Consider the following 8,709-nt stretch of genomic DNA (forward strand, 5'->3'; position numbering starts at 1 on the left):
TATTTTCATGCTCTTACAAAGCTGCAAACAGGAATACCCTGCATTATCTATGATTTGAAACTAGTACACCTCCTTTTCACAACTATGCATTTCCTCAGTTTATTGTTGGTTGCAAATAGATTCTTTGATGGAGACTGCCCAAAAGCATCTCCAACATGCCTCAATCACCCTGCAAACTGCAATACATGTGTATGCTTTTAATCTGTATTATGATATAGACCCAAAAATATAACTCTCCTTGCATTTGAATGAACTTTAATCAGTCAAGGACCAGACAATGGTAGAACTTCATCCAGCTGTAGAGAGACAGGCTGCAGCTGAGTCTCATCCAGGTGTATGGCGCGACTGCAGCTGAATTTCACCCAGCCAAGAATCAGACTGATACACTCCATCCAATTCAGAGGTAAGGGCAGGAGAGCAAGGTGTTCATCAAATGATCAAGTGACTTTGGGATGGACGTCCTGCTGTCTTTATTTGGTATGTTCAGTAATTTGAGAAATATTTCATAGCTCCTAAAACAAACTTGTTCTTTGATGTACTGTGATTATTTGTGATTACAACCCCCATTTCTTATATCTAAACAACTTCCTGCTATTACAATGTTGAAAAAAACCCCAATATTCTGCAGAGTTAATCATTTCAACCTGTAAAAACTCCTTATTACAGCTTGTCACTTGATACTAGTAAATCATTCAATCTTTCAACATCAGTTGTGGGGCTTTTCAGTTTGATGTTACTGCTAGTTATAGCGAAAGCTAGAAATACACCCATCTCTAACATACTTTCTAATCATACCATGTCAGGCACTCTGTGTTTTGTTTGTATAATCTTAGCTGTTCTTGTATTTGAATAAACTCCAAACAGGCAAGGACCAGAAAACAGGTGAACTTCATCCATTTCAGAGTGAAGGACTAGGGTCAAGGTGCAAATGGAAAAGTCCCAGACATGGATATTCCACTGTCTTCATTTGGTATGTTCAATCATTTTTTTTTTTTTTTAGCTCTTAAAACAAGCAATGGACTAGAAACTGTATATTGACATACATCTATAAAAGAACACAGGCATGCTTTTCTCAAATAATTAAATCTGAAAGTATTAAGACTTTCCCTAAATAAACAACTTCAATAAAGATTGAAGGCAACCAATTTCAGGTGAAGGCTTATGAGATGCAAGGAATTAATTCTTTCATATTCTAGCTATTATTGTAGACTATAACAAGATGACAGGCCATCTCACCTCTTATGTGGACTGTTCTATAAAGAAGTAATGAAGAAACAAGTGCATTTATAGACCCCGTTTGGATGTTGTTTTTATGCTGAAGTCTGTGTAGTTCGTAATTGGGGCTTCAGTATTGCTATCAATAAATGAAATTGATGAATGCATTGGCATAGCAATGCAGCTGACTTGTTGCATAACCTGTTGAATCATATTTCATTTTTATCTCGGAACCTTCAATTTACACGAAGTAAGTTACAATGCTGTACAACAAAAACAAAAAAAAAATCGATTTAGTGTTTGCTGACATGAATGTAAATTTCCGTCAAAGGAGTGTCTTTATTTGTAATCACATTCCCACATTGCATGTGGGTCATGCCTTTAGAGAAAGATTTTTTGTTATCAGAATGAAACTGCGAGACGAAGTCTCGTGTATGAAAATCTAGACATGTTTTTGTTGTCGCTTGATTTATAACTGTTGTTTACATATCACTGAGCAATAAAAAGCAGCTCTGCATATCTGTGCTAGTTGTGTGTGTATTCATTCAATCGAAACCCTACATACTTTTACCATTCTGTATGAGGCACAGTGAATGTTATTTGAGTGTCATAAAATTTCAGGATGTTACCAATGTTAATTGCATTTCTGTATTTTTTCTTGTTTCGCTTTTTTCTTTCGTTTTGTTTCTTCCTTTCTCTTCTTTTAAACATAGATTCTCAAGGCATGGACCTTGCTGAGGGTGATGCAGACAAGTTGAGTGCAAGATATGATGGTTTTGGCTGCTATGTTTTTTTTTTTTTTTTTGCTTGCACTGTGATGACAGTCGTGAATGCAGATTTCATAGTGACTTTTGTAATAGATCATTATGACAAAATCTTCCAACACAACAAAAATTTCTGAAATAATATGTCTTTCAAGAACATGTAAGTTCAAATTCAAATAAGTTCAATATCAAGTCTTTTTAGGCTATCATGTGAAAAAATAAGAAAAAGTCTATTGTTGTGTGATGTAGTTCAAACACATGATAATGAATTTCAAATTTCATGTGTATGCTACAAATAACATGTATAATGTTAAATTTATAAAACATGTTGACTGTTTATTTTTTTTTTGACTGATTCTTTAATTTGTGTTCACATTAATGTTATCAGCTTTATCTGATAATCCCTTCACTACTGTTGCTATGGAGCTTTCCATTATACTTTTGTCTCTTTCATGGTACTGGTAATTTTAATCTCTTAAGTAGACCAGATACTTCAGAGCCCATTTCTCAGTATACTTTTCCAGAGTGTGTACTTCTTTCCAACATTCAAATAGGTTAGAAGAATCAATTTCAATTGAGTTATAGACCATTAAAGGCTGAGAGTCTGCTTATGCAGAATGTACTATTTAACTAAAAATCCATGTTTGAGGATTTTTTTTAAATGTAGGGTAACAATTGCAGTATTAGGCATTGAGCTACAACCAGACTGTTGCGGTCTAACCCCTGAACTTCACTCAGAGTTTTGTCGTAGATGAGTCCATAGGCGATGGTATAAGTGCTCTGCCAGATATCAACCAAACCAGAAAAAAGACAAATCACCTTTGAAAAAAAAGCAAAGTAAACAAAACAAAATAAAGCAAAAACAAAACAGAAAAAGAATAAATAGTATAGGGGTTAATCATAGCACCAGGAAAGTCAAACGGATTCATAAGTGAAAGGAGCCATTTTAAAATGGACAAATGCAAATCTCTTTGAGCTTGATTTTATCATTATATCATCATTACTATTGTTATCATTATTATTATCATCATCATTTTCATTATTACTATTATTATTATCATCATCATTTTCATTATTACTATTATTATTATCATCAGTGTTACATTGATACAGATAACCTCAGAGTGCAATGAATGTGAACTGGAACACATGTCAGTATATGCGAGTAAATCTCTGCCATGATAGATTTGCTGGCAGTTCAGCTGTTTTCTTGATTTGCTTGATAAACTATGAAAAATATTTCTAATGATTATGAAAGATATGTTAGCCATCTATTGTCATGTTGCCATGCATTCTTAATATTTCTACTTCCAGGCGTGTGACAGCAAACTTTATGTAACCCAGTTAGTAAATCTTATTTATCTGTGCAATTTCATTTGATTTCTTTTTTTTAATTCAAGTTCCATATTCCGCATTCCATTTTCAGGTTTCACATTCCATTTGATTTCAGAGTAAAATATGTATAACACAACATTCAATTTTAGACATAATTTCACAAATGCATAAGGACATGTAATATAATGATGTGTAAATATGAGGAACCTACTAAAAGCAATGCTTGTAGGATTTGAAAAGAATAAAGAATAGCTTACTAATCACTCTACTCCTGTAATATAATAAATCTAAAGTGATTTTCAACTCGTAAGTTATTGGGTGACAAAATGCACTTTTGTATTTGTGTATGTATGAGGGACAGATTGTGTGTGTGTGTGTGTGTGTGTGTTCTTGTCTATGTCTGAATGTTTCCTTGAGTTTTACATTTTGATTACAAGTGTACTTCCTTCTGTTTTGCAAGTTCACTTGCAGAATCACAATAATAAATAAATTCTGCAATATAACTAAATATGACATGATGCAAAACGGTGATGGTAAGTTTATTTGCTAGCTGAGAGTTGTGTGAGAGAGACAAAGGCGGCATGTACGTATTTTCCTAGGAGCCCCTCCTTAAATTTCCTTTATGTATCGTTCCCACTAAAGGACAGTGTTTGGTGAGGTGGTTCCCCCCATTTACGCTTTTAAATAGAGACGACACATCTGATATAGAAGGATACAGAAAAAGATATACTGAAACATTAAATAGACCGAAAGTCATAGAGCTCCAATGTGCAAGACGGAATCACACCAGAAAATGCTAGAAATTATGAAAAAACACTGACCTAATGAACACTAAAATGTTCTTTTTTTATTGTTGCTTTTCATGTTGAAGTTTTTTTTTTTTTCTTAAGAACCAAATGATGTGAAAAAGGGGAAGAATAGAGAGCACATAGGTACATGTACATAATATATTAACAAGAACACAAGTTGATTTGTCAATGAACCATGGAAATCCACAGAACGAGGGGAAAAACAACAAATTACGTCTATATTATTTTGTTGTTTTGGCGTGGTACCTGGTCTAAAACTCCAGGCATGACAAAAAGAACATTTACATTTTTAGAGCATGGGCCGAACCTTGTAATAAGTGACAAATATCATCATTCCCATTGACTTACACGCGTTGCGCCTACGCGCCGAGATTCGACGAAGTGACGCACAGCGGTATTTGTCACTTCGTCGTACTCGCCCTTATACACGGGGTCTATGGAGATCGCAAAAAGGGGGAATTCGACGAACTGACGTTCCCTGTTTCCACATTATTTTCATTAACAGTAGCCTTTGATTCTCTGTGAAAACAACATTTTCTGAAAGCATAACTCTTACTCTCACCACTTTCCAAACATCTCATCAGTTTGATGGGGAGAAGGTATGAAATTAGTGCATTGACGCTACCCATTTTTTTCAAATGCGATTTTCTCGGAATTGTGTTTTTGCGCTGCGCGGCGGTTTTCGTCGGTTCGCCGTATCACCGACGAAATATCAGCGGGATTGCGATATTTCGTTTATTATTTCGGCTGTAATCTTTTGTGATACATGCACCAGAAGGGTTGAAAATGCGTTCTTTATTTTTCTCCCGATAATCTCTTCGCATTTGTGCATGCGTTTTCAAAACTATACACTGCATGCAGGGCCGAATTCCGAGATTCTTTTTGCGCCTATTATTGTTTACTCAAATTTCAACGGGATTGCGAATTTTTTTATGAATTACTACTCGGCTGTAATCTATATGATGCAAGCGCCAAAAGGAGATGAAAATGTGTCCTTTATTTTTCTCCCGCTAATCTCTTCCCATTTCGTACATGCGTTCTTAAAAGGTATACGACACGGCCGAATTCACGTTCCTTTTTGCCCCTATTTCTACCTGAAATATCAGCGGGTCTGTGGCGATTTCATTAATTACTTCGGATGTAATCTTTTGTAATGCACGCACCAGAAGGGTAAAAATGTGTTTTTTTATTTTTCTCCCGATAATCTCGTCGCATTTGTGCATGCGTTTTGATAACCAACACGGCACGCCGGACTGAATTCAAGATCCTTTTTGCGACTAATATTTCCTCAAATTTCAACGGGATTGCGTTGATTTCATGAATTTTTATTTGGCTGTAATCTTTTATGATGCACGTACCAAATGTGTCCTTTATTTTTTTTTTTTCTCCTCTATAATCTCTTCGCATTTCGTACATGAGCTTTTGAAAGGTGTAAGACGCGGCCGGCTGAATTCATGATCCTTTTTGGGACGATTTCTACTTCAAATATGTAAGCGGGACTGCGATGATTTCATGATTTTTTTTTTCTACCTAGTATTATCTCTTCACATTTTGTGCATGCGTTCTTAAAAAGTACACGGAAGGGCCGATTTCGTGATCCTTTTTGCGCCTGTCTTCATTGTGAGATCATTTGTGAAATGACTGTGTAAAATGAAACTGAACGCAAGCAGATCCATTTACTGTATCGCTGAATATCGAATATGTTTTTACTTTTCTAAAAATCGACACAAGTAAATTAGTTCTAACATGTCAACTGCCACGCTGCTGCGAAGCCAGGATCGGATCGTGAGTAAAATGACCCAGAAATGCGTGCGCTTCTAATTTTATCAATGCTTCTTCCTGGCATGACCGCCGATCGCAAGCACGAAAAGCAGTTACACTGTACATGCTTTGCATGTATATTGCATGGCATGGCAGTGCGTGAGCAGCGCCAATGCGCAAGCTAGCGCGAATAACTGGTCGCCAGTGTGCAGCCCTGTACTAAGTGCATATAATATACATGCATTGATTGGATTTCGTGCGCGTGCACGCATGTGAGCCAAAAGGGTAGCTACATTGTAGCATGCAATGCATGCTATAAAACGTAGCCTGTGGACCCGCGCGGCCCGAACACAATTACGACGGGTCGATGAGATGAAAAAAAAAACAAAACAAAAAAAACATTTTTAGACTTTTTTTATTCTTTCTCTAGATTAAAATGGATAATTTTGGGTTTAAAACCATATACAAATTTGTAGAAGATGAAATTTGTGGAAAAAAATAAACTTGAAAGAGCAAAAAAAAAAAAAAAAACGCGACCCGAAATTTCCGTGATTTTCGGTCGGTCGCAAAGGGCAAACAAACCATTTTTTTTTTTTTTTTTGGCCTTATCATCGTCCACCCAAAGTCACTCGCGCCGCGCTCAAGCCGCCTTATCTATGACGCACACTCCTCTCGCGATAGACGAAATTGCGCGATAGAGCATGGTGACTCTCAGGAAATCCGTGCTCAGTTCACCCGTTTTGCTATTTCTTTCGAGAGAATATTAATAATTTGATTACATGAAAGCTTATGATCTTGATACGTCCAGCAGCAGCGCTGACATCCAAACTACAGCCTTTGGTATGTACCTCCTTTATTTGCCCGCTTTCACTGTTTCGCAATTTGGAACTGCATACCATAGTCCCACACATGCATTTGCACGTAATGCTGTACGCAATCACATCTCAGTACTTGGCCTAGTGCAGCGCATTTTACTTTGCAGCCTTATCGTGCATCATTTTTTAAAATACACATAATTCATCCCAGAATAGTTATTCGGCATCGAGTTAAAGACAAAAAATATTGCAAGTAAAAAAAAAAAAATCACACATTCCACATAACATACAGTGGCGTATCCAGAGGGGGGGGGGCGCAACCGGCGCACGTCCCCCCCCCCCCTTGTTTTTCGTTAAAAAAAGAAGAAATAAAGAGAAAAAATGAACCCGGAAGTTGCACAAGAAATATTACTTCCACCCCCCCCCCCCTTCACAGATTTCCTGGATCCGCCCCTGTACATATGCACTCAAGGCACAGGTAACCTCTCGTACACGCCACGAGACGTGACGCACGAAATCGAAATGTATTTCAGCAGCGGGTCAACGTAGAGACGTGGCGCCTTGACACACGCTTTCGCTCGGCGTCACAACCTTCTCGTTCACCCAATTGAAAACTCCCTACTATAGTGTGTATAGCGTGCCGACGAGTAGGTAGCTGCATGTTTTTCCACTTTTTTTATATATATATAATCAATTAAAACATCCGATGAGCGCATTGTAGTAATCATAATAATGATAACTTCATCATTCACCTCGGCTTTTTGTCCTGATGAGTGTTGGTTCGCTTGCTCCTATAATCAGACACTGTGCGGACAGTCAATCATCGTTGTTAAACAGGTCAAACCCTTTGCCCTGCTCTACCGATTAACCAGTTTAGAATACTATTATTATTGTTATTATTATTATTATCATTATTATTATTATTATCATTGTTATTATTATCATTATTATTATCATCAAAATAGATATGATTATGATTATATCTACTAGTATTTACTTGACCATACAATTGCAAAATAGTACACATGCAGGCATGAGAGGGGTATAAAATGTATTGACATCTACAATCACTATAACCTTTTGTATACTTAATTTGATATATCGCCATATGATACAAAATCACGGTGCTATCGTAGAAATAACCGGAAGCTAAACATCAGTATACAATGATTATATGTGTGTGTGTGTGTGTGTGTGTGTGTGTGTGTGTGTGTCAACCTGTTTGTCACCCATGTGTCTGATTTTGTTTGTGCGTGTTCGTGCGTTCTACCCCTCCAGGAACTTTAATTCTCAACCACTTTCATTTAACCTGTCATACATTTTTACTTAGGTTTTAGCTCTCGGTTATACTTGAAAGGTACATCTGGCTTTATCCTTTAGTTTCATATTATGAGTATTTACGATACGATCGCGAATTGCTAGCTTTTTTCGTCAACATCGGCGCTTACGGACAGCTGACTCAGTTGATATGGAGTTGATGGAAATAAACAACTATATTCTCTGGTGATTCCCGTGCAATTCGGTTTTGTGGAATTCGTGGTGCTGATAGTGATACGAAAACAGATTAATAATTCGCGATGCATGTAATCCATTGCGCAGTTGGTGCCCCGCACAGCAGCAAACTTGCTTACACTACCAATGATGTACTCGAGTATCGCACAGAACATGCATGGCGAGCATACTTATAGAAATGTTTATTCTTCTACTCTACCTTGTAGCCCAATGTCTATAACGTCACAAATATATAAACAAAGTCAAACCTTCAGAAAATTACAAAATGAGGCATACATGAGTACAATAAAGATAGTGAAACGATGTCATACAGATCACTATAGATTGAGAATATCATTATGTGTGTATCTTCAGCTGCTAAATCCCTGGGCCGTCGCATCTTAGTAGTGTGTGAAACGAGAGTAAAGAAGAGGCGGCAGACGTAGCTTTTGAATCCTCACAATTTAATTTTACCCTTCCTGTAACCTTGAATGCTGTCAAACACATTATTATACACTT

The 8,709-nt window shown here is 36.9% G+C and overlaps 1 long non-coding RNA gene across 1 annotated transcript; it reads left to right on the forward strand.

Moving 5' to 3' along the window:
- Nucleotides 1–274: 274 nt before the first annotated feature.
- Nucleotides 275–2,045, forward strand: LOC140245848 (uncharacterized). The gene is made up of 3 exons (XR_011902388.1): nt 275–403; nt 865–970; nt 1,929–2,045. It is a non-coding gene; the product is annotated as an uncharacterized lncRNA (long non-coding RNA).
- Nucleotides 2,046–8,709: the final 6,664 nt, after the last annotated feature.

Source organism: Diadema setosum, unplaced genomic scaffold, assembly GCF_964275005.1.
Source record: "Diadema setosum unplaced genomic scaffold, eeDiaSeto1 scaffold_43, whole genome shotgun sequence".
NCBI lineage: Eukaryota > Metazoa > Echinodermata > Echinoidea > Diadematoida > Diadematidae > Diadema > Diadema setosum.